The sequence below is a fragment of the Vanellus vanellus genome, assembly GCF_965231255.1.
Source record: "Vanellus vanellus genome assembly, chromosome: 5".
NCBI classification, from domain to species: Eukaryota; Metazoa; Chordata; class Aves; order Charadriiformes; family Charadriidae; genus Vanellus; species Vanellus vanellus.
In genome coordinates, this window is record NC_138910.1 from 56,751,461 (window position 1) to 56,776,915 (window position 25,455).

Consider the following 25,455-nt stretch of genomic DNA (forward strand, 5'->3'; position numbering starts at 1 on the left):
AAGCCTTATGTGTATTTATGACTGCAGAAAGTAAGTAAATGTAGGAAAGCAATTATTCGTGTCACAGCCATAATATTCTTTCGCCCCGTTGTCCATAGGAAAATATTACAAACCTTAATTATTCAAATCAGTAAAGAACTTGGAAGTGTTTAGGGCCAAGAAAAAAAATATGTACTATAACTTTTCTTTTGTAAGTCACTGAATTCTTTAATAAGTTGGATTCCTTCTTCCCCTGATTTAATACTTACAAGCATATTTCTAGTCTAAATTATTGTCCATGTGTTGTTTTTTCACCTGATTTAAACTAGAAAAATAAATTAATTAAATACTCCTGGTGAAATTCTAGCTCTACTAAAGTCAATGGCAAAATCATCACTGATTAATGTAAAACCAGGACAATTTTATTTCTCCATGTCTAATTAGAGACATTAAAGTTTGATTGTTCTTAATAACACTATTCTTTGTTTGGAGATAGTCCTGCACATTGTTCTCTGATTGACCTGACTAGTTGCACTAGACAATCCACATTTTTTGAAAGATAAAGAACTGTCTCCTGCATTAAGAGAGTAAACGTGTTGAGAGAGCAGCATTATATGAGAAGGAAAAGAAAGGAATAATTTCAGAAAGAATTTGAGAGAATGCAAGAGAAACTCAGGTTTTCAGAATTGTCGGAAGTAAGAAATGTGTTGGAGGTCTTTCTCATGGACACATATCCATGTGTAGAAGCAGCATTTCTTTGCACTCCTGGTCTTGAAAAAGAAGTCAAATTGTGCGGTCCTAGAACATCTTACTCAGAATTACTCATCAGAGAAATGGCTTGCAGGACCAGTTCAAATGACAGAAGGCTGACACCGCAGCCCACTGAAATTGGTGAATATTCTGTCTCTGATTCCGTGGGATTTGAGCCAGGAGCTGCATGAACATGGAGATTAAATTACTCTCTTGTCTCTAAAGAAATTGTAACCTTCAGAATGAGATAGAATATATAGGACAGCCATGCCACTCTGTGCTTTGGACTTCATTCTTCAGAGCTGCTAATACAAGCACCTGGCACATGCATTAAATTGACTTAAAAATATTCCTTCCTCCTTCACCCAAATACAGGACACAAATTATACTACTGGAATTTCCAGAAGCTACTATAGTGTCGGAGACTTTATTCAGTTATTCTGCAATGTTGAACAATTCTTCTGCACTTCTCACTTGACACAGACTTATCTCGACACATACCTATATACATATCCTTGTCTTGCCTTCAGATAACCAGTACTTTCATATTTATTTAAGTCATTCAAACCTAGAGGAAGCAACTCTCCATGCTTACGCATTCTAGCAAAAGCAGTTGTCACATTTTTTTTTCTGATACTCCTTTACAGTAAAAGATTTTTTCCGGAGTAGTTTTTATGTTATGAACTTGTACTTTAGTACGTTCTTTTTCTTTTCATAGCTTTGGACCAAAAAAATGTAGTGCTTGAAACATCCAAGTGTACAGAGTATTTTTCCAGCTTTTCCTGTAATATCTAGAAAAACAAATCTACTGGAATCATTGAATTCATGGCTTGCATGTAAGAGTATTCCTCTCTACAAATTGATTTTACCATAACAAATGATATCAAATACATTCAATTCTAATTTTAACTAATATGATTAATATTAGAAATGACAGCTTTTCAGCTGCACTCGTTTCTGGCTCAAGTGTGTTTCTGTTTTTTGGAAATGGGATTGCTAGCAAGCATCCTTTGAAATTGCTGGTATTTGCTACTGCTAGGAGCAGAGGGCTAGACAGAAGGTCTGATCTAGCTTGACAGAAATCAGTGTTATTTTCCAGTTTGCCCTCTTTTCAAATCGGACTTTAACAGAAGATAAAAATACTGTCAACAATTATTTTACTGCTAGAAAATAAAAATTAGATATGCTTCCCTTTTGCACTTCAATACAGATTTCTGAGTCTGAACAGATGCAGAGTATTTTGAATCTGTGAGACTGCTGCATATAGCAAATAAATAATAAGGGAAAGAACAAGCTAAGAAATGGTTATCAGACTGCAAATATAAGCAGTCACTGAGAGACGTGGTAGTTTTCTATTTATCATCATATGAATCTTTATTTCACCATTTTCCTTGAGGAATTTGGACTTACCTGAGAGCAAACGATCAAGTAGCTTGCTATTGCCACATGCATCTTGATCCCACAACTGAGATGCAATAGAGAACAATCTGTAACAAGAATTTTTTCAGGAATAATTATTTAGCAAAATAACAAAATGTTGTCCAATATCCTAAAATCAGTAAAATAAAATGCAACATCGGGAAACCTGAGAGTGCTGGTTAATACTGTATCTTAAGACATAAACATATATAGGTTCACGACTGCTATTTAATTCACAGAGGATAACTAACTTTACCAAACAAATACATATCCCATCACAACAAGGAGCCATGCGTGTAGTGTCAGTAAGGGCAATAAGATAAGTTTAGAAAGTAACCAATTTGATAACTTAGAGCTGAATATTTTTTATTTGCAAAGATACTTGCATAATTACTGCTCGGGCTGCAGCCCAAAATGTTAGAAAATACCTCTCGTTTTCTTTTCTGTCTGTCCAGCAGAGTATATTTTGACTTTGTAAGAAAAAGTGGGCTATAGAGAAGAAAGTTAAATGGACACTGTAAAGTACATGAATGAGATTGTGTGCCTTTTATGTTCCTGCTAGCACATTTGATATAAAATGTCGCTGTACTGAGGCTCTGAATATCAGTCTTAAAGAAGCTATTGCTTACTTTCTGCTTTTTTATTTGAAGATGCCTTGCTTCTTGAATACGAGGTTACATAGACAAGCTGTAACTACGTTAGCTGAAGTAATTTCCTACCCCATTTTGTCAAAACTTTTCTTAATAATCAAACCCTTGGACAGATATGTTTTTTTGTGAATCTGGCTGGAGCAAATTAAGACGTTAGAGCTGCTGCTGTTCATTATGAACTATTAGAAATAGTTTATCTGCCCAGGAGTGCTTTCTACATTCAACAATGTTAGAATTGTCCTGAGTGAATCCATTTCTTCTGCTATTTAATCTGCAACAGAGCACTAACATGACACAAAATACATAGTAAGCTGTAGTTCAAAACACTAATTTTAAACCACCACTGTTGTTGTGGACAGACCCAAATTGAGAAGCTCTCCAAATCACGATTTACCACTAAAACAGTAGCATTAGAAGACTGTATGACTTGAACTGCTCAGATCTTTTATAAATAACATCCAGATCCTGTGATCTTTTTGCCCCATTGTATTTTAACAGCAACAGATTAAAACTGGAGAACTCAAAAGTATGGTTGTGTCCTTGAACCTATTCAAACTGTCTAATTTCTACATATTTCCGGAATGGACCGTTGAATTCTGGCAAAATATGGAGCCTTTTGATTAAATTTCCTTGATTTCCTCATTTGGATCTGTCTGAAATAGAAAAATAGTCTTTAAATGGGCCATTAGACTTTCTAGTCTTTAGCAAAACTGAAAAATGAAGTAATGCATAACATCAGTGAAAAAACAATTTTACAGAACACAGATTCAGTTCAGAACAGTTCTAAAAATTTCCAGAGGTGTTTTTTTGTTGTTGTTATTTATTTGTTTGTTTGTTGGCTTTTAGAAGAGAAAAGCAACAGGGAAAAACATTTTTTGGAACTGTGGTCTCCAATAATTAGTTTCCAAAGGCCTCTCTCTTCAGCCTCTGAAGAATTTTGCCATTAAATTAAATAACATTTCATTAAAAAATCCTCTTACTTCAAGCAAGCTGAATCCTCCAGTTTCTTTTACTACTTTTTTTTCCAGTATCTTTGAAAATTTGTGTTTCCTCTGTATCATTTCTGCCTGTGTAAAGCCAATCCGTGCTTTGCACAGGCTGCCTCATCGGTGCAACCTGCATTCGTTTATGAGATCCTTGACTGGGTATACATCCTAGAACCAAACATACCTTATTCCCAGCTGCTTTCCTCAAGTAATTTTTATTTCTTTTATTACTTCTCGGGCCTACGTGGTCTATGTAGCACCAGCAAACAGGTTTGTCGGGCTGAGGGCACTAACAAACCCTGACCAGCCCCACCTGGGCCCTCACGGCCCATGGCCTGGGGCGCCATTTAAGCTGGGCCCTGAGGCCACTATTTCCCCCTGGGCTGTACCGTACCTCAGCCTGCCTCCAGTCCTGCCTCCAGCAGGGCTGCTGTGAGGCCCAGCTCCATCCCCAGGCAGCTTATGGATCCTCGGGCAAGGTGGGCTTTTGGTAAGAAAAGGAATACTTCATGATTCGGTCATTTTTTTTTTTCCTTCAAGGCTCCATTTTGCAGCTGGGGCTCTTCCACCCTTCCTCCCAGGACAGAGGAAAGGACACCTGCTAAAGCTGCTTAGAAAATAAAAGCTGAAAGAGGTTCCTGGCCCTCGAGGTCCTGGTCACCCTTTGTGCCACTCTCCCTGGCATGGCGCTGGGCCAGTCATGCTCAGGCTGGGCCTGTGCCCTGTGGGGCAGGTCTGTGTCAGCCATGCAAGAGGTGGCAGCTTCCACAGGGCCTGCAGGGACCTTCCCTCCCTTGTGCATCCCACCCTCCCGCAGCTTGATGCCACTTTTTGGGAGGGGAAGGTGTAGGCCTGGGAATCTTGGGTGGAGGAAGGAAAGGATGAAGCCTCTACCCCACCACTCGGAGCAAATGTGCTCTGGTTTCAGAGCTGTTAGGTGAAAAGAAAAATACTCACGTTTATGTGTACTGAGCCCGACCTGTGATGGTGTGCTGCAGGAATCCTGTAAGGCTGCCAGCCTCGCGCACTCCCATGCAACACACTGTAATGTTAATGGGCAGCAGAGCCCTGATAAGGAAAACTATTTTAAGCTCTTCTTTCTACTTCCCACTTGCATCCATAAGTTATGATCCTGGTTGTGGAAACGTTTATGGGCAGCAGAGCCCTGATAAGGAAAACCAGTTTAAGCTCTTCTTTCTACTTCCAACTTGCATCCGTATGTTATGATCCTGGTTGTGGAAACGTTTATGCATGTCTTTAACTTCCTTATCCTGTGCGATACCACTGAAATGTATTTAAATGGAATTATTTGCAGTACTGAACTTAACTGGAGGCATAAACCAATAAAATTGGAGTTTAGTGTATAATTTATACCAAATCTGTTGCCTTCTAAAAGGCTTTAAACATTTTTGGGTATGTTAGTAGACTACTAGTGAAATATCCCTATAGCTGCTGAATTTTGCCTTGTTTGTTGTTGGTTGCTTGTATTTGTTCAGGAATTATCATTAGAATGAATGGAAGCAGTTGGATTAATGGTCAAGAGTACAAATGGTCAAAGGATGAAACTATAATTGGAATATTTTGCAAATATGTCACTGCCATAGATGAAATACTTTCTGCACATATGTTATTATTTTGCTGACTGGCATGGAATGAAAAGGACTACTTTTGTTATTTCAGGTTACAACAGATGTTATTTCTTCTATGCTTCCAAATTATGATACTTAATATTCAGCACAACTTTAAAGTAGCTATATGAGAGACAGAGGTAGCAATAAAGCGTGCCCAGATTTGGGGGTTTTACTGCCAATGTATAAATACAAAGCACTGGATTTTTTAGTTTATTTCTGAGCCATGAAGGAGGATAAGCAAGAACCATCCTGGGTAGCTTTTAGAAAGCTGTGGAAAAAAAAGTTGTTTCAAACACAACCCAATATTTCTAGGGTTTTTTGACCCTGATTTCCTTGCTCACAAGTGAAAGTGGTTTTGTGCTCCTTCTCTTTAGGTAAAAACGTTCAGGCAACCCAAAGCCTGAAGAGGAAAGGGAAGCAGAGTCCAACAATGCTTTCATAACCATGCTAACAGCATTTAAAACCCAGTTCCACCCTCTGCACGCAGTTCCACATGGTCACCTCAGTAGGATAATAGTTTGCCCAGAGCATAAATCCCCGTGTGTGGTGACTGTCAATTGACTCCGACTGTAAAATGCAGCGAGAGCAAATGCAGTGGTGGGAACACATGCCGGTATCCGCATCGCTGCTCCCCTGCTCGGCGCTGATGCTGACATGTGTCAGAATGGAGGCTGCCTTTTCCTCTCTGGCTAATAGGGGAGTATGTCCTAGGGTGGTTCTTCACCTGTAGTGCTAATGGCAGTCCTGTTCAGAGAGGTTTCTTTTCAGATCCTCCAGAAAGCTGTTGTTATTCTCCCTCCTGAGTAACACTTTGGATAACTGACCAGTTACTCATGTCAGAAGGCAGAATAGTGGTATGGGCACATAAGATGTCACTTTATAATGTACTGTTTGCGCTGTGCCATGTACAGATGAAATTCAGAATATGCGGTTTGAATCCTCTTGCAGACTCAGTCTGGCCCTAATCAAAGGTAAACTTTGATCCTCTGTTATTTAATATCAAAAGGGAGAATAGCAATAGGAGACTGAACAGGTAAATATCTATGTCTTCCCCTGAAGGAAGTGCTATATGCTGTACATTTAAACTCAAACAATGCTATGTAACAAACTGAAGAGTTCATGGGCTCAGGTCCTTAGAAGATAGTGTTGTTCAATGTGCAAATTCTGTTGTGGTGAACATCACCTAACTGTGCCATGCCTGTCTTTAATGTAGTTAGGCAATGATTACACTTGAGCAACTTTCAAGACAAGCAGACATATAGACTCCAAACTGCAGAGTCTCTATGATCCTGATTCATGTGCACTGATCTTGCACTACATCTTGTTTAGAAGGGAAATAGGATCATAGGTGAGTATTTACCATTACACGCATGGAGCAAATGATTGGAATTAATCAATGTTATTTAGAGACCCTCAAGTCCAGCATCCTGTCAAAGGGAGTGCAACAGGCATCAATCAGGTGTCTGTGTATTGTCCTTAAGAGAAAGGAGTGGTGGCAGTACTTCCACGGATCCTGGGGAACACTTCCCTGCATGTAGGTATTTCTGTGCTGCTGCTGCTGCAGCACATGTATTATCATTAATTTGGCATTAGTGAAAGTGAAATCCAGTAGACAGCACGGGGAAATAGAGATCCAAAGTTTCTTAAAAATGCTTAATATGACAAATATAACACATACATAAAATTATTATTAGACTTATATGGTTTGTTCCCTGTGCATTGATATTGCACTATTGTTTTACATGACAGGAAGAGTCACTATGTAGATTCTGCAGTAAACGAGGGTGGCAGGCTGGTACACAGGTATGACATATGTACTCTAACCAGCTATCTAATAGTATCTTCTTTCCTTGGAGACTTTCTGCTGCAGCTCTGAATCTTGAAACACTTTTTCTTATTTTAACTTCACCTGTAATTGTATCACTTCAGTGAAGTTTTGCCCAAATTCACACTGGAATTGTGAACAGGATCAAAGCCTGTAGTGTAATTAAACCCATCCCACTCACAAGAATCCAATCTCTTTTCTGAAAGCTACTTCATATATATATAATGAGTTTGCTTGTGTGTACTAATGTCATCTGTTTCCCATTATCTATGCTGAGACCTATATATGAGGAAATATTAAGTAAAACATTTTTATTAGACATTTTAAAACTACATAAGAAAATTTAGAAAGTATTCAACAAGTAGGGCAGTAGGTTAAGTGAACTAGCTGTACCCAAGGCAGCATTTGCACCCTAGATCATATGGTGTGACAGTGAGGCTGCACAATTTCCAGCAATGACTGCATCCAGCTGTGTGGGAATAGGTTAAACTTTGACTTTGTAGCTAAAGAAGACAGATTTACTCTGGAGCCTAAACCTTGGGCCCCGTGACTGAGCTATTCTCTCTAAAAGTTTGTTTTCTCCGGAAGTCTTTCTGAAGACACCATTGATCACTCTATCTACAAAATGACACCGCAAATCTGTGCCAGTATTTTTGCAAAAATGCTACTGCATGCTTGGAATTAAAATAGTAGTGTTGGCATCATGTGCTGCATGGACTGCTAAACCCATTTTTCATCCTAATTCTATGATTTGGGCTTTCTGCATTTAGTGAATCTTAATGTTGCTCACATTCCTATGTAACCGCTCAATGATGCCAGTGTTTGGAGCAACCGTAAAGCCTTCATGCTTCTTATGGATGCTTCACAATCCCATAAATGTGGTTAGGTCCAAATTTTTCTGCACCTTACTGGGAGGATTTCTCATTTAAAACACCATTAGAATTTTTGGATGTAGCAAAAATACGGTAGCTTTCTGTACACTAATTTTCAGAAATATTTATCTTATATTAGCATGGGAAAAAAGTTCAACTGGCCAAACCTGGCTAAATTGCAAGAGACCAAAGTAAGAAAATGAAACATCATAGTGGGGAATGTAAACAATTAGAACAATGCATGATAATCTATACTTATTATTAATCAATTGAAAAATTACAGCTTAATGTGACATGGTAGAACTTTCTGATTATCAGCAACAACATATTTACAAGTAAGAAGTATTATTTTAAAAAACTTTTTAAGAATAGTAAAACTGTTCTAATAAATGTGCTAGCACACTGGCAAGTAAGCTACTGCTCCTTGTGGTTTTGTACTTTATATATCCTCCTCTAAAATATGGCCAAAGGCCTTTCTTCTTAATAAAACAAATTGCATTTGGAACTAATTTGTAGCTGATTAGTATCTCCAGAGTTCTTCATTCAGTCAATGGCTTCCTATGATTAACTACTGGAAATGCTACATATTTTCTTTGCAAAGAGTGAAGCTTTCTCTGTTCTGTTTTGGTCCAACTGTACATACCAGATAGCCATAACAAAGCTATCACCAACTTAAAATGATTCAGGGTTGAATTAATTCTGTTTCAAAAGCTCTAATCCTGTAAAGTACCAGATAAATTTCTGTGGGAGCCAAACTTACCCAATATTCCCCCCCCCGCCCTCCAAGCAGGATAGGAAATGTATTAAATTTTCATTTGATATCTGGCCAAGGTTCTATTTTCATAAAAAGATTGCTTTATAATTTTAAGTCTTTCTTGGACTTTCTGTTAGTCTTCAGGCAGTAGCATAATACTAATAATAATTGTGATGGCATAGGAAGGCTTAAATAGCAGTCATTTCTCATAACTGAAGGATCTCCAGAGGTGCTTCCAACCATGACTATTCTGTGATTCTGTGAGTACATCTGATCACACAACTACCCTTCGTTAGTACCTTTTTAATCATTTCAGTGCCTGCAGTTCAGCATATTTTGCATTGCTCCATTAGAAGCGATGGACCCATATTGAAGACAATGATCTGAAGCTTTATAAAAAAAATTTAAAAAAATCAGGTTTTTATCAGCTGGCTGTAAATAGGTTACACAGCCCACTTGACTTGAAAGAGGAAAAAAAATATCGATCTCCCATTTCTTCATCCATGAGAACTAAGGCCTCTCTGCCACTAGAGGGTGAGACAACTACAAACCAAATACTTAAGTCTTAGTCATTCCTGTAGAGGGTACAAATGCAAGTTAACATGCAGAAAGCACTTTACTTATTCATATTTAGGAGAGATAGATGCATACCGTGAGCATAGGGAGTACTCATATGCTTAAAGCCAGAGCTGTGAAGAAATATGGGAACAATCTGCAATAATGAATGACAGTGGAACAGAACTCACTATCTAGACAACAGATTTTTGGGCTTTGGGAACCATAGTTACAAAAAATAAATTCTGATCTTGATTCAAGTACTGAATAGAACTGTTCTGCTTCAAAAAAAGAACTACTTCTGGTTTAAAATGTATCCCTTTTAGCCAAAAATTTGAAAAAAGGTCTAGCTTCCTGCTTGCCTTTGATCTACACAATCTATACTGAAGATTTTCCTCATTGCTTTCTTGTAGTTCTTTGACTTTGCTACTATTTCTGTCCTTTTACTACAAGACGGTCTGATGCGGTTGCCCTGACATATCTTTCAAAACTGTGAATTAATTGTTTTGTGTAGTTTAGTATGGCAATGTGTCTTGTCCTGGCAGAAAGCACTAATTCCTGCTAACATGTCCAATGTTTCTTGACTAAACATTTTATAAATGAGTCATGTTTCGATGCTTGCAGAGTCTCTTAGAATATCCTTTTCTCTGAAGACTTCCCTAACTCACAAAGAAAATATGCCATTCACATTTCAATTTATAAAAGCTACTCTTAAATCAGAGATTTAACAAGTCAATATGCTGTTTCTTCAGGAACATTATTTTGCGATTTAAAACAAAAATCAAGTTCCACAGTGTACTGTAACATAAAGTAATTTCTTTCTTTTTTGTTCTTACAAAGGTCTCTGAAGAATTCTGTCTTTAAATATGTTTTGACAATGTCTGCTGCCTTGTCACTCTGTTGTTGCTTCATCATTCTGAAGGTCCGAATTCAACTTCCCTTTTTTCTGAAGAAAGAATTTGATATTGAGTTTGTAAACAAACAACCCCCCCCCCAAAAAAAAAAAACCACCCCAAAAAACCAACCCAAAAAACCAAACCTCCAAACAAACAACACCAAACCTACAAAGGGCACATATGGGGTCAGGAGAAACAAAACTATGTGTTGCTAAGTGGTAGTAAAAGAAGAGGCAAAAGAGAAGAAAATATTAAGTATAACAGAAGAAAATACTTAGTATCATAGACAGTTCTAAACTATTGCCCGGGAGGCTTTAGTAACTTATTCAAGTTACCTTAAATGAAAGACCATTGTGACAAGAGGTAGAGTGAAATCTTGAGATTCTAGTCTAGTTAGAAAAGGGCAGCATGTGCCTTTGTTCAGGGAGTTACAATTTCATGCTACAGAATGATCAGAATTTTATTGGAAGCTTTTAGTGTTTATCAACAGCATTTCATTTTCAGGGAAATTAACTGTTGAGTTTGAAGTTACATGTAGGATTTTGCATTTTCTGGCCTGAAAAATTTTCATGCCCAGGCTTAGCTGCATGCCCAGATTTTGTTGGCTGCATACTTAAAGCATAAAACCAGTTCTTGTTGAACCTTGTTGAAATAAATAGGGTTTAAGAACATATTAAGCTAATGTTAAATAGAAACTCACTCTGCTGTTTATGTTGGTTTACTTATGGTTCTTGTATAATATTTGCATAACATCAGAGAAGCTATAGAATCATTTTCCCTTTTTTAAAAAAAAGGTGTCATTAGAGCAATGAATGCTTCCTATTCTTTATTTTTTGAAGATTTTAACTGAAAGGAAACAAAGGATGGCATTCCCTTGTGCTGACATTAAAAATCCCTGGCCCCTTTCTATGGGCTCTTTTCTTTTAGTGCCCTAAATACCATAGAAGTAATAGAGCGTTTACAGTTGGAGGCAACGATTGCTTTCTTCATTTCAGAAGAAGAGATTTTGAACTCTATCAAATAATTTTAACCTTCAAACCATCCAAAAGCTTTACTGGGAGGTACAAGTGAAATCACACAGAAAAATCAGTTAGAATATTGTTTTGCTACTTTGAATATCACATGAAAGTATGAAATGTTAAAACTGGTTTTTATTATGTTAGCATATTTAGCGTAGTTCCTTATTCTACATCAGCTTTAGAATCTTTCTGCTTAGTGATTTCTATGGGATTTGCAGCTATACAAATGTATGTATTTGCAAGAATGCATCCCACACCATTTTTTTCTGGATAAGGGAACATAGCTTTTATAGTTGGGAAAACTGGAAATCTGTCCAGCTTTTACCTCCTTCAGTTACAGCAACAATACTAGTTGTTAGCTGCCTACTAGTTTCTAAGGCTTGGAGCCAGACCCAATGCCAAATTAAATGATTAAACTTACTATTAAATTCAATAACACTCATTATCAGTCTCAAACTACTCTTAGCAGGAAGGAACTTTCAGCTGAGGTGAAAGAGCCATGGTTTGATTTTAAAGGCAAAACTTGAGGTAAAAAGCCTGGACCCCGTTTCAGTTTCTAAGGCATTGCTTCTCTCTCCCTAGAATCAAAGTGCCAGAGGCTGCAAAAACACATCTGCATGACACCTGAAAATGGTGTTGGGGAGGGTTGGTGCTGTTTAACTCGATTAATAGAAAAACAATAACAAAATTCCTAGAAATGTTCATGTTAGCTGAAGGACTCATGCAAGAGAGAAGAGAATTCAGGCATGGCTTGTTCTCTTCCCATGATCTAATCTGGGTATTTGTGGTCCACTGTTGCACTCCTCACATGCGCCTACTTGTACCTGAACAGACTTGTGTTACTGCTGTAACAGAACTCTTCTCATCTAGGGTGAGCGATGGAGAGGCTTTGAGGCTACGGTAGAGGGAATGATCTCCCCAAGCTCAGGCCTGACTTTGTGAACACTCATCTTTTCACCATGGTGTGGTTGGTGGAACCATAAGTTTCTGCATTTTTTCCAACTTCCTTTAGACTAGTAACTAAATTAAAGCTGTCTGTATGTTTTCTTGCAGCACTTTTGCAGGCTAGCTGAGAGAGAGGACAACCATTTAAGTACCATTTTCCTTTCACTCGATGTCATCTACTGAGCAGAGAAGTTCATCAGGCTCTCTTGCAACAGAAGTGGTTGTTGCTTTGGTGTCACTTTCAGTGCTTTGGGATTTTGGAACTTTTCTTACCCTGTCTGAGTTCCTTCTCCTCTCTCTGTATGGCTTGGCTGCCAGCTTTAGCTGATCTGACATTCCTTCCCCCAGAAACATGAATACAAATGGCAGGGAGCAGCACAGTGGCTATCTGTTGCTTATTTCGAATGTGGCTGCCAGACAAAAGCCAAAAATGCTGTTTTGCAAATGGCACCTCCAGACAAGCTATTACAGGACTGAGCAAACAATCAGAAAAAAAAAAAAACCAACACCCTACCATCCATTTTCTGAGACCCTGAAAATAAGGGTAATTTTATTATACTTGTAGGGTTTGAAGGTATTTTTAGGCCTGAAGAACTCGGTGATAAACATTTGAATTCATCATTTTAACAGTTTTCAACATTCAAAGTAAATTATTTGTTTTAAAGGTTGAACATGTCACATGGTAATAGCATCTAACCAGCAGCTATGAAATGTCTAAGGAATCAGAGCAGATAGAGAAATCTCAGTAAGCAAAAGATAATGACTAGGACAGCGGAGTGCAAACAGTAAAAACAGACAAGATGGGGGGAGGAACTCCAAAACCTTATTTACTCTTAATCATATATTTTTGGATCATGTTATAAGATCACAAAGATCATGCTTGTCATATAAACTCAATCTGAAAAGATGTTTTAGTCAGACTTTGACTTATGGAAGGGCCAGAAGGAAATAGACTGTAAGACAATTCTGACCATGGTTGTGCATGATGAATTGGTAATAGGAAGTTTAAAATCTACTTTTACTCATTTGTTTTTTTGTGGTATGACACTAAAGCCCAAAGCTCAATTTTTTTGTGTTCTCATTCTATTTTTCTTTTTCCAGCCAGATCCAGCTCCAAGCAGAAGAAATGTTTAAATAAGATAGTTTAGTGAGAAGAAAGCTTCTAGAGGGAAACCCTCCTACTATGAATCTGACTCTTTTTTTTTATGGGAAAAGCATTATTTTTAAATTTAAGAAAACCCATCAGACTACTGACTATGAAATTTCTAACAAGAGTAAACAAGGTTTCTACAAGAGTAAATTTTTTGAAATACACGTGTAAGGAGCTGGTTTTATACTGCACTGTACCTTGGAGAACCATCTACTGTACAAGCTGAACTCAAACTTTAAAAATTTTACCATTGCAAACTGTCAAGTTTTATTTCCAGTTTTTGCTCACTTTGGAGGGAAAAAACCCCTAAAATTCTTCGTTATGTTGTAGGACACTGCACTGTAAGTAGAAAGTATATTCCTACAATACAGACTAAAAGAACAAGTCATATTAGCTTTGACACATGATGTGTTTAATGTCTGAGGTCTATTGTTACAGAATATATGGAATACTAAGGTATCTGCACCATGGTTATTGAAGCTCATAATAACATGCAGCATCACAGTGTTAATATAACTAATGAAATTATATATTAACCACTGTATACCCTATTATATACTTTATATAAGCCATTCATTTCAAAATAACTGCACTACTTAAGTATTTCTCAGTTTTTCCTGGAAACAGACTGCACCTAATTAGGACACTATGGATGAAATGTTATTGTTTACTAATGATACATTGTGGTGCATTTGGATAAGTCTTGTACTCTCCTTGCATATGAATGAAGATAAGATATAAACCACTTAGGAATATGGATAAGCAGGCTGTAAATACTAGATGCAGAGGAAGACTAGAAATGTTGAGGGGACACAGAGGTTAGAATGAACTCCCATCTACAAGTGAAGCAGTACTGATCAACTTAAAACCATTTTTTGTCCATAAATTGAGATAATTCTGTGAAACTTTTCATATATGCATTATCTATAGGTGAAATTAGACTCAGATCTTGTAAAGAAAAATGAATTATACTGCCAATTATTAATGTTGGCTATTTACTTATGAATGCCTTCATATTAACCTGAACTTCACTTGTTAATTAATGGGAGAAACACAAATCCAGTATCTGTTAGTGGTGCTAGGAGCTTGCAAATGTAACCGGTCTGAAGGTGCTTACTGAAGCCTCTTACTGGGAGCCGAATCTTCCCTTTTAGACATTCAGTGAGTATTTCTTGCTTTTGCATTTAACTATAGATGTTTTAATGTTCACTATGGCTTAATCCTAAAGAACTATAAAATATGAATATACCTTACACTGCATGTTTGTTTTAAAAAAAGTAATAGTACCTAAAAGTAACGCAGCACTTCCATACTCCGATCTCTCTAAAGGCACTTCTTAACAGGAAGCTTGAGCTTGCAATTAATTTAACAAGGAGCAGAACCAATGAATACTGTTTTCCTATGAACTTGTCTCATGACGTGCAATGAAGTACAAATGCTGTTCGAAACTGCTGAAGTGTTTCTTCCCTGTGTGGATTGGACTGGACTGCAGTTGATATGCTGTAGCTGCTTTTCCCACCAAAGGGGCTTCTACTCTATTCTATTACATGAAGCTAATATTACAACATTTACATATTATTAACAAGATTAAAGACTGCTTTTCTGCTGGGCAATGGATGCAAAAGTTACTAGGAGAGGGCAGGCAGATGACATAAATCTTGCTTCCTTAGAGAACTTGTCCCAGACATTTAAAATTCTATTAATCCTTTGTGATTCCTAATGGGTTTTATAACAACAAACTCTAGCAGATTCTTTATTCGTGAGGGTAGACCCTATTACCTACTCAGGGAAGGAGAAGTGCTAGCCCATTATTTTGGTTATTAACTATTACTATTTAGTAAACACTCCAAAGCACTGCAGGGAAATCAAGAGGTGCAGGCCCAGCCCCAAGGACTTTCCATACTCGGGTACTGAACTTTGGTGTTCAGTGTTTGGTACCAGCCAGATGGATGTAAACGACAGTATCTGACTCCAGCTGTTCTACAAGAGATGGCACTAGATTTTTCTGCAATTTAGCCCTTGGATTTTCCAAACAGCTAAGGCCACCTCTTGCCTTTATATGACGAGAGCATGATCTATTTTTCCATAAAAAGCAATGAGCTATATATGTCTCGTGCAGGGAAGGTAGCAAGGCCTGCGATAGATAATAAGGACCGGGAGGGAGGGAGAGAAGGAAAAGAAATGAAGGGTGGCAGAACACTGCTGTTTGTGGCATGACGAGCAAGGAAAGGAGCAAAACCTACAGATGGTAGCTAAGTCTGTCACTAGAGAAGCAAACTAAGTTGTTTCACCAGAGTAACGCCAGAGAGCAACTCTGAAAAGAATGGGGTTTTTTTTTGATACCCTAACATGTAACCAAATCAATCACTTAAATGAGATGTCTATTGCAGTGTATTGAGAAGGAACGATTTTTCCATAAGTCTTTGAAGTGTTGTTCTGTGCAAACCTTGGCAAAAGTTTCATCTGTGTAAAAGTATTATATGAATGCCTTTCTACAGTTTAGAAAAGCTTTCAGGTAAATGTGTTCAAGCTTCTTGCAGATACCTGCACTGATGCAGTGCACAGAGCTGCAGATAAGCTACAAAACGTAGCTTTTTTTACGCTGGGTAGAGATTGAGAGTTATAAATAAAAACTACTGGCAGATCATGAGATCTGGGATAGATATATTCTCTTCCATAACTACTAACAATTGGGAAAAACTAAACATAAAGATAAAATAGTAACTCAATTAATTGACTTCATTTTCATCTATGATTCATTCCGTTTTGTGACACTCTTCTACCAAATATGGGCATATTTGAGTTCTGTGTTTTAAAGGAAATGTAAACTGAGACAAATTTGTCATTTAAGTAACACTGAATGTTTAATTGCCAGATATTGACTTGTTCAAAAGGTGGCAGAAATTAAAGTTTTTGTACAGCAGAATAGTTTCATAATGAAAATGGAGATAAGATTTTTTTTTTTTGGGGGGGGGAGGAATGACTTTCAGGCCTCTGATGGGATAGGGAAAGAAAAGTATCATGGAGATGTTTGTAGGCTTCCCTTGCATCGTATCTTTCAAATGAATTAAGAAACACGTAAGATCTAATTTAGAATAAAAGGAGTTAAATATCTCAGAATAATGGAGTATTACTGGCAGCTTTCTGCTGTAGCCTACTGATGTCAAAGTAATGACTGAGGTATCATACCAGATTTTAGAAATGAATGAAGAAAGAGACAAACAAGTGGCAGCTGGAAATGATTACTTTAAAAAATAAAGGTAAGAAGGAACAAACTGATATAGCAGAAAAGTGTATGAAAAAAAAGAAAAGAAATTCTGAGGGAGTTTTAGTGGATCTGCTATTTCATAACTAGAAATATTAAGTTTGGTTAGGACTGTTTTCCTGTGTTAGGTGTCCTGGAATCCTTTTTTGGGAGGTGTAGACAGAGGTCATGGAAGTCATAACTGAATAGAACAAAATGGGAAGGAATAGTAGTACAGCAATCACCACTTTTAACTGCTGCGAAGTGTGCCCTGAATCTGTCAGCAGGATTTCTGTTTTTGTTTTTCAGAAGAAAAAGTATAGCAAAACAGATCAAACCTAACATTTTTTGTCTGGGTCCCCATCATTCACCAGAGGAAATGACAAACTCATTTTATGTGATTTTTATGGCTATCCCTTCCCCCTTCCCCTCAATTCTGTTTTATTCATTAATTGCAATTCTCAGGTTTTGTTCCAAGCTTCTTAAACTGGATTATCACCTTTTCATTCCAATATTCTCTCCTAGTTGCCTATACTTATCACTACCTTTTTATAAGGGTTGATTTCATAACCTTTTGATCTGTTTTAGTACTTCACTAACCGTACTTTATAACACAACCATAATTATTTTTCCTTATGAAGAAATTCAATTTTGTTTTCAAGCTCCTGCACATTTTTAATTTAAATGGCCTAAACATTCATTGAACTCTATTTATGGCCCATCTTACAAACACTCAGTTAACTGTAGTTAAACCCATTGTATTTTCAAGTTTCAAAATTAGATTTATAAAGGTTTATACAGAGAGAGTGACTGGTACAAGGTTGCAAATAGAAATTTCAAAGAAGGGGAATGTTTAAATGAAGAATCCCAGTTAAAAATATGCTAAATAATTTTGCAATTTAGAGCAGTAAAAAAAAATGTATCTATAAAGATATTAGCGCAATAGGAGCAAGACTGTGAAACATTAAAAAAAAAAAAAAAAGTCATGTCCTATTGTGGGTTCAAATGGCTGACGTGTGACCACACATCATCAGCATGGCTCTATTACTTGCTTCTTGGCTGTACCACAATGTGGAAGCTCAGTATAACTGAGCAGGAATCTGACTTCATTAAAGATGCTATTTCTCAGCAACCACAGTAGGTATTTCCTTTGTTAAGGTAAAAATCCATTTTAACTTAAATGATCCAGGCGCTATACTTGTTCATGTTTCACTCTTTCATTGTGTTTCAGGCCTTAATAATGTCTTAGACTAAATGTTCCCAACATTTTGGAGTAAGCATTCTTCTTTTTCCTCGCCCTTCTCCTTTCCCTTCCCCAAGCTGAATATGGCTGTCCTGTGATTTGGCTTTTTTAAACTGAAAAAAAGACAGTTTACAGTGGTACAAGATAGATTAAAGATCTTCAATAAATCACATTAATGTGATCATTATACCACCATTGCTCCTATCATATTAATGTGGGTTTTACAGTGAACTCCCAATAGAGGAATTAATGAACAGAAACTATTATTTTTAAGATTTAACTATTAAGTATGAATGATGCTTAGTCTTAGGACTAAAATTTGAGTTAGAAGATGTTCATGTTTCAATATAATATTGTCCTGATTAAGCCATATCATAGGTTGAATACTAAACTTTGAACTTGACAGAGCACACCTAAATCCTCACATCAACACTTGTCATTCATAGTATACAGTTTTTAAAGAAAAATACCACAGTAATCCATGGAAGACAGAGAAACATTTATCCAAAGAGACACTATACCAGCAACTCCAGGAAATGGCTTTCAAAATATAATTGCACCCAAAGGGAATAGACACATTCATTGGTACCTTATGCTTTATAAAGCCACGGGAGTTAACCATCAGATAATAGGTGCATTACCTGTCATGGCTTATTGCTTAATTATCATGTCTATTTGATACGGATTGGAATTACACACAAACAATAGTGAGTCTTAAATGCTCTTAAACTTGTGAGACAAAAGTGTAGATTATAATGTCAAGAACCTAGTTAAATATGATGAATATACAATACAGGCAAAGAAAGAATCATTTTGAAGAATGAATGCACTGAGATTTCCTTTAATGCACAAGCCTTTAAGAGGTGACAGGTGCACACTTACAGTCATGCACAATCCCTCTCACTTTTTCAGGTCTCTAGCTTGGTATTATGTCATACCAAGGGACATCGTATTGGCATTTGTTTGGTATAGAAATACATTTTCTTGCATAACCATATGTTTAAGGCCATTTGATTTCATGCTTAGGTGTAGCCAAAATTCTTTTCTGATCATTCAGTGTTGTAAAACCAAATGAAATGCTCCAAATGAGATACAGCAACTTCATGCAGCATCGCTATCTTTGTGATAAGGTTCTGGCTAAGCTACCCAGATACTAGCTGATGACTAAGTTAGTGTTAAATGTCTTTAGTACTAGATATGTTTAGGTCTGGTTTTCCATTTGGACTTTCTTGTGCTGCTGGGTTTTGATCTTAATTTTCCCTTAGAATACGTCTTTGTTTCTGATATATTTCCTAAAAATTAGGGCTGCAATACGTCATTTACTAGTTTAATTTTTTACCTTAACTCATGGACCATGTTGTCATTCAGGTAGTGAATAAAAATAAAGGCAACTTATGTCCTGGACCTACTTTTCTGTGCAAAATAGTAAAATAAAGGCAAACAAAAGAGGCAAATTGTCCTGAAAGAAACAACATCTGAATACTGATTTTTTAGAACACTGGTACTATCTGCAAGAATAGAAAAGAAAAACAGGAGTACTTTCTGAAGTCTTTAAAGAAGAGTTGCCTGGAAGATTTTTGGAAGCGAAAATTAAATTTGGCAGAAGATATGTAAGGCTCAGCTACCTGCTAAAACTTGTCAACTCTTAATTTTACATCTGTTGTTGATCACACCACAGGACTTGATAATATGTTTATGATCATGTCACTGCAATGGAAGAGGCAATGTTAAATTGTCATGTCTAGTCAAGTAGGGGGCTTGGTCTTTCATGTATATTTGATGACAAACAATCCCACTGAAGCATAGCTGGTGTATTGCAGTAGTACCTTTACAGGAAGGACTTGCATTTAGTTTTGTTATTCTTTGCTGCCTTAGGCATAAGCATCTATGATCTCTCAAGATATTTTAAACAAAGCAGAATTACAATTATGCGGACTTTAAACAAAAGAGTAGTTTCATCTGTAATCCTGGTTTTGTCTTAAGGGTTATCATTTTGCATTTTGTTTTGCAACTGAGTCGGAGAAGCCCTGCCAATAACTGCCAGGTACTGGCAAATAATTACTCAGTGTTCAGGTTAAGTAAAGATTTTGTGCATTATAAAACTATTTAGCAGTTAAATTTCAAAGTAGCATATGATCTATGCTGCTATCCTCAGGTTCCTTCCTTCTTCTTGCATGGTAAAACTTACTAAATTCCATTTAAAATGTACGTTTATCTTTCCCTTTTAAGTATTGGTCCTATTGATATTAGTACAGGAGAAGCTACCACACTGCAGTACCAAAATCTGAAAAGACTCCTCAAATCTAAATACATTAAATATGAAAACTCGTGATGAAACTTACTTTAATAAAAGACTTTTTGAATATTTGTTGAATTATTTTACACCTTGAAGAGAAACCAAATGTACGCACACATTTTGGTTGCATGCGATAGGACACTGTCACTTGCCCTTACTAAGCTATGCATGCTGTACCTCCCATCGGTTCAGTATATGCTTGTGCCATTAGCTCCCCAAAGATCTTCCTTGATTCTGTCTCGGGGGTGTCAGTCCTAGCCAGCAGGTTTGGAGCTAGAAAACTTCATGCTATAAAGATTTTTCTGCTGTATGTATTACAAATATAAATACACTTTTAAACTATTTTTGGTGGTGAGGAAATATTAGTCATATCTGTAGGTGTATTTTTGAATGACTTGATGAATTATTTCTGAGATCTTTTCTGTCATTTAATGAATCCCTTTAACAACAAGAACCACCTGATTAGGAAAATATATAGCCGAACTGCTGAGCAGATGAATTAACACAGTTAAGTATTCTTTTGGAGAGTCACCAGAAATGCTTCAGAGTCTTCCAAGATTTTGTTTCCTAGCTTGCTAGCAAATTTTCAATCTTGAGAAAGCATGTGGAGTTGTCATTAATTTTTACTGTGAAAATGTTTTTATAAAAATTGCTTTTGGAAAGTGAGAGCTGCACAAATAAGACTGGTGGAAGTTCCCTTTGTGCCAAAGTGATGACAATTCTTGTGTTAGAGTTGCAGCTTTACTAAAATATTTGAATGATAATTGTCCCGAATTTGTTGTCACAGGGATAGCATATAAGTGCAAATAAAGAAAAGTACACCTTTGCAAACCACTTGGCACTGATAACACAGCTAAGCAGCAAACTCAAAACCTGAGTGTCAGCTGCATATTCCCTGTTTGCCATTTTCTTCCCCAGAGGAGCTTCCAGGAGAAAGCAGTCAAATATTAGCGTTGAACTCTGCTAAGATACAGAACTTAGTTTTCTGATAATGCCTTTTATGCAGACTTTCACGCCTTTTGCAGCCTACTCCTGTCCCAGGGGTCAAGGAAATGCTTGGATTTGCTGACCACTGTCACTTGCTTTTAGAAATAGGGTACTTTGTTCTGGTAGCTCTGTGCTCGTCTTGGAGTTAAATACAGCCTTTTTCCCCCTTTAGAATCATAGAATAGAATCATCTAGGTTGGAAGGGACCTTTAAGATCGAGTCCAACCATTAACTTAACACTGCCAAGTCCACCACTAAACCGTGTCCCTAAGCACAATGTCTACCCATCCTTTAAATACCTCTAGGGGTGGTGACCCCACCACTTCCCTAGTCAGCCTGTTCCAATACTTGATAACCCTTTCTGTGAAGGAATTTTTCCTAATATCCATCCTAAACCTCCCCTGGCACAACTAGAGGCCATTTCCTCTTGTCCTATCACTTGTTACTTGGGAGAAGAGACCAACCCCCACCTCGCTACAACCTCCTTTCAGGTAGTTGTAGAGAGCAACAAGGTCTCCCTTCAGCCTCCTTTTTTCCAGGCTAAACACCCCCAGTTCCCTCAGCTGCTCTTCATAAGACTTGTGCTCTAGACCGTTCCCTAGCTTTGTTGCTCTTTGGACTCGCTCCAGAATCTCAATGTCTTTCTTGTAGTGAGGGCCCCAAAACTGCACTCGATCCCCTCACCCAGATCATTGATAAAGGTGTTAAATAGAACAGGCCCCAACACTGAGCCCTGGGGAATGCCACTTGTGACTGGCTGCCAACCGGATTTAACTCCGTTCCCCACAACTCTTTGGGCCCAGCCATCCAGCCAGTTTTTTACCCAGCAAAGTGTATGCCTGTCCAAGCCGTGAGCAGCCATTTTCTCCAGAAGAATGTTGTGGGAAACGGTGTCAAAGGCTTTACTAAAGTCCAGGTAGACAACATCCACAGCCTTGCCCTCCTCTGCTTAGCAGGTCACCTTCTCATAGAGGGAGAACAGGTTTGTCAAACAGGACCTGCCTTTCATGAACCCGTGCCGACTAGGCCTGATCACCTTTTATCTCCCCATCGTTTGCCTTGGAGTCTCTGGCACCTAACCAGAGACTGATTTCCCAGTCTTCTGGGAAAGCCCTTCCCTTTCTTTCCTTTGTGGAAAGATGATTCAACAGCTGTATCTGAAAGCTTTGAGGATGTGCTATGGAAGACCTTGGTTTCCTCCCAGGACATTTCCCCTTCACACCACAAGGTCTGAGCAAGCAATTAGCAAGCTATGCTTCTCTGCCCCTCTCCTGACAGCCTAGACATGCTCTAACTTCCCACAGACCTGTTTGTGGGGAAGGGAAACATCTATTTCATGTGGTGCAAGTCAGGGTGAGCCAATTGTTGGAGTCTTGACAGCACGTGTGTTTTAAAGCTAGTGTGAATATTTCACAGTAAAATATGAAAAGTCTACTTTGTGGTCTTTTAAAAATATTTCTGGCACAGCAAAACAAGTAAGATGGGAGACGGGCTTTTTGTACGGGATTACTTGGTGCTAGTGCAGCATTTTCTCCTTGCCAAGTTTTTGGTTAAGTAGGAAAGCGTATTTCCTTGATTATGATGAGGCGAGACACTCTTTAAATAGAAAATAAATTTTATCGCCATCTGCAGAGCAATCTGATGAATTAAATGAGGAGTTACAGAAATCTTCTGTTGGCTCTTTTTGAATAAGCAGGTTCATATGGACTTTATAAATCCAGAACTGAATTTTTAAATATGCCTCCCTCAAAATTTATCACAAAATAGCATGTTACACAGTGATAATCTTGGTCAGATTATGTATTCCTTTTTGATGCTTTGTCCTAATTTGAGATTTATTTAAAATACTCTGCCAGTCTTCTGTCCCGTGTCAATTATGGTAAATTGTGGTATTACATATCAACTTATTGAGTCCCTTTTGACCACATAATCAATACTATCTGAACATCTACAATGAATATGCAGTAGCAAAGATCTGAATCTAAACCCTAAAGTTTACTGGCCTAAATTATGCTATCAGAAGTGATGGGCAGACTGTAGCAAAGTGTCAGAAAACCAGACTGGTCTAGGCTAAGGCCCTGCCAGCACCCTGAAGAGCTGTGTTCAGTCTGCTCAGCTATGGTCTGCTGCGGGGTCATGGGCAAACTATTTGGTCTGTGCATGTCTCGGTTACTTGCCTATAAAATGGGAGAGGAGACTTCAGTTTTGTCTTCTGTTTAGTCTGTTGATGTAGAAGAAAATGCTTTTTCTAATGCCCATAGTACCTAGCACAATGAAGTCCTGATCTCTTTTCTAGACATATTATAACATGAACAAGATAAAATTATTCTGCTGTGTTGCTATGAGATTTTAAACCCATATATCTGCATTACTCATTTATTTTGAACAGTCTGACACACTTCAGGTGTTGGCATTCTTATATCAGCAATCAAATATAGCAAAAATCCCACTTTATCACCAGAAACCCTGTGTCTTACTCAGGTTTAACAAGTAACTTCACAAATTAAAACAAGAGCTTAGGTACGCCAGCAGCTATAAACATCTGTTTAAACATGTTAGGGATTATTAGGGCAGTACCTCAGCCTTGTTAACTTGAAGTGCGAGCCAGGTTTGCAGTCCAAAGCAAGCATAAGAACTGTGATGTAGCAAAAAGGGAAAAACCTTGTTCTTGCAGAGTGAAGATTAATTGGACATATACAATAAGTACACACAAGCCTTTAAACTTTCATTCAAATCTATTCCAGCCACAAAAACACAGCTGTTCAAGCTAACAAAGCATTATAGGTCTAGACCTGCAAATGAGCACATGAATGGTATTAGAAATTAAAACCTGCACTAAAAATCTTAGGCCACAGTTTGTCACATCTGTACACTGTCAGATCTCATTGAAAATAATGCCAAGTTCAGAGTCAGACTTTGGTGTTCATTATAAATGCACTCCAAAATTGTATGATTGAACAACAATCGGTCTTGGGTTCTCAAAATTCCAATATAATGCTGTGGGATTAGGGAAGCTGATCAACAACCAGTAAGAATGATTAGTTTCTCATGCAGAAAGATATCCATAAGTATTCGTTCTTTCTTTTTAGAAAAGATGAGCATAACATATCTATTTTACCCGAGTTCTTCTCCAGTAGACTTTTATGCCTTAACCTTTGCCAAAGCCTCTACTTCATCTGAGAAAAATCTCATGACTGGTGGTGTTATCCTTCTGAAAGTGGCATGTGCCCACCCTTTAAATCTTATTCTGCCTGGCCTCCGTGATTTTGTGCTTTCTAAGCTCTTTCTGTTAACCAGGCAACCTGTCCTTCAAGAATGGCTGCTGTGCAGATCCATCTTCTCACTCTTTCATCTTCACACCTGTTTCCCTCCACCCAAACTAAAGCTTTAGCTATTCTGACATGATCTTATGGTTGTTTGGATTGTAGTTCAGATGTAAGGTGGCTGAAACAAAGCCCTTAGTGTTTTCATCATGTTGTTTCTTTTCTCCTTTTTAATAATTGTGAACAAAATTAACCTTCGTCTGTCATTTATGCAGTAATCATTTCATCACCATTTCTTTGTGATCCCCACATCTAGGTGACACTCAAATTTTGCATAATTTTTCATAAATATTTGAGATTTCTCTTAATTCATTCTCACAACTGGAACTTATAATTAAATTACTTAATTGTGTCAATGTCCCTTTCAGTTCTGTCTTGTTTGTCTGCTCAATGTGCTGTTAAATGTTTTTTGTTCTCATTTTGTTCACATGGCTCAACTCTTTAAATTTATCTAACTTCATTTTCTTTCCTCACACCACATGTAAACTACTTCCATAACTTTCATGTTCCATCACTGATCAATCTTTGGGTAGTTCTCAGTTTCAAATGAGATGATGAAATTACTTTCTATGAAAAAGCAGCCTCTCAGTTACAGCCTAATATTGCATATAAATAAATATGTATACACTTCTATTTTATTAGATTTTTCTTCAGAGTCATGTTTTAGGGAACCTGGATGTTTTGCTGCACTGTAGTCTTCAAACATGGTGCATAGAATAATATGAAGAACAAATGAGGCAATCAAAAAAAGAAGGTGGATTATTAGAATACTTGGCAGTGAAAAACTGGTTGAATTTAAGAAATGGAAGGAAAACGGTACAAGCAAGTATTTCACACTTCTTTGTGTATGTTGTGATGATGAAGGAGCACAACAATCAGACACTTAAAAATGCTAGAAAGTGCCAGGGGAAAGAAAAAAGACAAATCACTG